This window comes from Eucyclogobius newberryi, unplaced genomic scaffold (genome assembly GCF_026437365.1).
Source record: "Eucyclogobius newberryi isolate DKJ021-1_F unplaced genomic scaffold, fEucNew1.0.hap1 SCAF_16, whole genome shotgun sequence".
NCBI lineage: Eukaryota > Metazoa > Chordata > Actinopteri > Gobiiformes > Gobiidae > Eucyclogobius > Eucyclogobius newberryi.
Window position 1 is genome coordinate 8,187,469 of NW_027315790.1, and position 4,839 is coordinate 8,192,307.

The 4,839-nt window shown below is 36.4% G+C and overlaps 1 long non-coding RNA gene across 1 annotated transcript; it reads left to right on the forward strand.

Moving 5' to 3' along the window:
• The first annotated feature begins 1,649 nt into the window (after window positions 1–1,649).
• LOC140361387 (uncharacterized) lies at window positions 1,650–3,167 on the forward strand. The gene is made up of 3 exons (XR_011927005.1): window positions 1,650–1,713; window positions 2,445–2,599; window positions 2,985–3,167. It is a non-coding gene; the product is annotated as an uncharacterized lncRNA (long non-coding RNA).
• Window positions 3,168–4,839: the final 1,672 nt, after the last annotated feature.

Sequence of the window (4,839 nt, forward strand, 5' to 3'; positions counted from 1 at the left end):
TCACTTAGTGTCTGCTCCCCCTGTACAGTGCCCTCCCCCAGACCTGACCCCACCCACCGCCGGCTAGCCCCTCCCCTCTCATACTCACACAGAGCGCTCCAGGCTGCTCGAAACAAGCGCTCCCATGCTGCTCCTGCTCTCGTTTTAACCCAGGGCCGTGCAGGAGACAGATCCTCACTACATCAGCGTGAGGCGTCAGGGCAAAATGAAATATTTATCACACACTTCAGTTTCATCCCTGGAAAGCTGCTTTAGAGGACTTGTTTTTCATGGTTCCTTTGAGTTTGAGCATGACTTTATTCCAATGATATGAACCAAGTTACACCAGTAGGACTTTTCTGCTTGTCTCAGAGGAGATATTATGGCTTTTCTTGGAATGTTCCACAGTATGGCATTACCTATCGCCGTGGAGAAGAGTAGATAACACAGATTTGTGGAAGAGCGATTCCACTCAGTATAAAACTGTAAAGGATTACTGTCAATATTGCCAGGCAAAGCAATTACATTACCATGGAGACAAGGAAGTAACATGTTACATGGTGCAACTTTAAGGAGGATAAGAAACGTTTGCCAAAAATAAGAGATCATGTCATAAATGCATTGTGCTATTTTACACGACATTGTGTTTGTAAGCTGTTTCATGTATTTCATGTTTCTTTTTTCATCGTTGCCGGGAGCTAGTGCACAGCGTCTGTAATTTTGCAGTGAAATTCTGAAAACAGAATAAATGCTAAAGATATAATATACATTAGACAACAGAACACAAGTCATAAATAATGCATTCAGTCAGTGAGCGCTAGCATTTACAGCATGTGACACTGTAATAAAGACAAAACAAAATAAATAAAAATATGTCCTGGGGGCCTATAGCAGTCATCAAACCAATTTCTGTTGGCCCTCAGACTTCCAGTTGAAATTGCCCTATTACCTAGTACTTTTACAGTATATTTTTTAATCTTCTATTAACCTCATTCAGCCCCGCCCACTTTTGCCTCATTTGCCACAGATCATCACTTCTGTTGTAAAGGCACTTCCTCTAGATTTTAGAGGGGTGTCAAACTTCCGGGCCGCGGGTCGGATCCGGCCAGCCAAACGTTTTAATCCGGCAAACATTTTTAATTCACATATTTTTTAAAGAAAATAAATTAAAAGAAAAAAAATAATAAATATATATATATATATATATATATATATATATATATATATATATATATATATTTCCTCCTTACTTAAATGCTATAAAATTAAATATATATATATTTTTTTTTCGTTCATAGAACCGTAGTTACATCCGTAACCGTTTTTATCGCTAAAACTACACGTCCCACAATGCCGCTGGTGGCCGCCCCTCCCCTGCGCGGCTCTTCACCATGGATCTATTATAATATCTGGATAGGGTACGCCCCCTCTGCCTCTGGCTCCAAATTGAGTAGTGGCCACTTCGCAGAATGCAGCCTTTTGGTCGGACCATTTCAGGAGTTCGGCCTCTAAAATTACCAAACATGCTAAATTGTTTTTAGTCTAAAAATAAAATAGAAGGAATTTCACTCTTCAACTGTTTCTAAAATACTTAAAAAATACATTTTTAACCTTCCGGTGAACGGTGTACGCGCACCGAGCGCGCACGTCACCCTCATGAACGAGCCTCGGGAGAACACGTGACGGAAACTAAACACAAACAGAAGAATGTGACCAGACGAGACCACGATACACGTAAGTTGTGTTTGTATGTCATTCCTCACGTTTCACACATCGTTCCATATGAAGTGTAAAACAACGATTACACAGTTAACACAAGTTAACACGAGCTAACACGAGCTAACACGAGCTAACGTAAGCTAAAGTTTAGCTACACAAAGATGCAATAACACGTCGTGATGGCTCGTGCTTCTGCAAATAAATAACTAATTATTTCTCTTACTAAATGTTCTATTAGACAAGAGGTTATGCACAGATCAAGGTAAACTAGAGAAAGAAGGGAAATAAAGTGATGTTTGTATTATGTGCTATAAAACACAACCAATAATTCAAATATAACCTGCTGAAATGGGTCATATCTTACATATATAAATGTAAAGGTGTTTAAAAGTGACAGTGCTGTACTTACAGGGGCTGAGACCACATTTGAGGTTTTATTACATATTTCATAATGACGTGTGCTGTGTTTAAACAAAGCACACGCTTGTTTTCTATAGGAATGTCATGGATTTACTTCCATGGAATATGTAGAGATTTAGCAAACATGTCAGTTATGTTCTAACGTCTAAGTTTTAAACTTATGCATAAATAAATGACTTTTGGTTCTAGCTTTAAAAATTAATGTGAAAAGAGGAACTTTTGTGTTACAGAGCGAAATGTAAATCTGTCAATAACATATTCCAGCTTTTCTCTGTTAAATGTGCAGAATATATCAATGTTCTAATGAGTATCTTTCTCATCTTCAGAGTGCTGACCAGTGAGTTTAGTCTGTCTGTGCTGTCCAGAGCTCTACAGGTCACTGCAGGTCACTACAGGTCACTACAGGTCACTACAGGTCACTACAGGTCACTGCAGACACAGAGTCATCTCAAGTAAACTCCTGACGACTCCAAAGCAAAAGGTATTTTAATAATAACTTCTGCCTCGACTAAAAGTAAACTGTGTAGAATCAGTATTTTGAATTTATAAAATGTCTGTTTTGTTATGACCAAAAAAACTAAATGATAATTGTTCTTCAAAAGAGCCACTGATGTGTCACATGTGTCTGTAAAACAGCTTCAGGACAAACATATGAAGTGTATGTTATATGACTTGTATAATCTATACATATGAAGTGTATGTTATATGACTTGCATAATCTAAAACATATGAAGTGTATGTTATATGACTTGTATAATCTAAACATATGAAGTGTATGTTATATGACTTGTATAATCTAAAACATATGAAGTGTATGTTATATGACTTGTATAATCTAAAGCTGTGACATGTTCTGTTTGTCTCAGTCATACGATGGAGCTGAACGGTGCAGTTACTGAAGTACAGAAGACTGCGTAGCCATGGAAACAAAGTCTTGTTAAATACTGAGATATTCAGTATTTAACACAATAATGTCACATTCATGTGCATATAACTGATGTAAAAAGAGTGTTTATTTTACCATTATTATTAGTATTATTTTGTCTTACGCTGTTTTTATTTTATCTTTATCTTTATTTCCCCCCTCCATTCTTTATTAAGGTATGAGAGGTTCTGTCTAGAGGAGTTTTTGTTTATAAGAGTTCTTCTATTAAGATCGATCTATTAAGAGTGTTTTTTAAACTTCCTATAAGTTTTCTGTCCTTTTCCTCTGGATCTACTGTGTTGCAACAACAAAATTTCCTCATGTGTGGACAATAAAGGAATATCTTATTTTATTCAGTTTGTTCTATTTGACTTATACAGGTTGTTTTATCATTGTTAATATTTTTATGTTGCACTGAATCACCAAAGCAAGTTCCACTGTTTGTGAATTCTGTTCTTTGACAATGGAATAAACCTTTTCTGATTATATTAATGATGATAATAATAATGAACATTACACAGACTCAAACTCCTTAATAAGGGACTCCCACATTGTAGCTTTAAAACTCACTGTAGCTTTAAAACTCAACTAAAACTGGCTAAAATCAATTTATCATTTGTAGTTATAATCAGATTTGCATTTATTGAACAAGTTCATTCATGTTCATTATTTGTATTAAATACATTAATAAACAAATGTGTTTTGTATTTATTAAAGATTGACATGATAAAAAAAACCGACACAAAAGGAAACTGAATATAATTAAATACTGCTTAACTCAATTATGTAACAGAATCGATGATTATATTTTATATTTCTTCTCATCTGATTAAAAAAAATGCATATTGGCCAAATTATATTATGTAAATAAATAACTGAAAAGTTAATAACAAAATAAATACCCAAACCAAAAACTACAGAAAATGATGAGGACGTTATTAAACCTCTAAATGTAATTCATTGTCATTAAACCAGACTTTTTTATCTTAACACTTCTTTATAATTCTCTTAAATATCAGAGCTTTACAACATGATACATGTATATTTATAGATGGATATAACAATCCATCATTATACGTTACGTAAACAGAATATTTCAAGCCGAATTATTCCAAAAGTCCGTGTTGACTGTTCTCAGTCTTTCACGCTGCTGTGACGTGCGCGCTCCCGACGCCAAAGCCTCACGGCGATGACGTCACAAAAGTGGGAGGAGATATACCACTGTTCAGGAAGTAATGCGGAACTAAAAAACTTTTTTGGAACCATGCGCCAATGAGCAGCTCCATAGGTTTCAATGGCGGCCATCTTGGCTTCCGGGGGCTTGCTCTTCACTGCCGTGTGTACTGCCGAGGGAGAAGTACTGAGGGAAGTAAGAGGTGCGATTGCGCACTTTACAGCACTTACACACCTCAGAGCAGAGGTCTGAGCTAGGAAAGAGATGTCTGGTTTGGGAAACACGTGGCAGAAAGAAAGGAGACGGTTTTGTGGATGTTAGAGTTGTGCTAAAAGTGGAGCTAATGTGGAGCTAACAAGAAAACAAACTTCTGTGATGATGTGATGATGCTCTGAGAGGAAAACATCCTCTACAAACCTGGACAGATCAGGAGCCACAGGTAAAAACACAGGTCAGAGTGTAATAAAGTATGAACATGACTGTGTCCACACTAATGTGACTGTGAACACAAACACAATGCACTCATTTGAGTCACTACATGAATCATTTGTCACTAAGATCAACTTTAACTATGAAAATAGCGAGCTCATATTAAGTTTGAGCAGAAACATATCTGTGATAT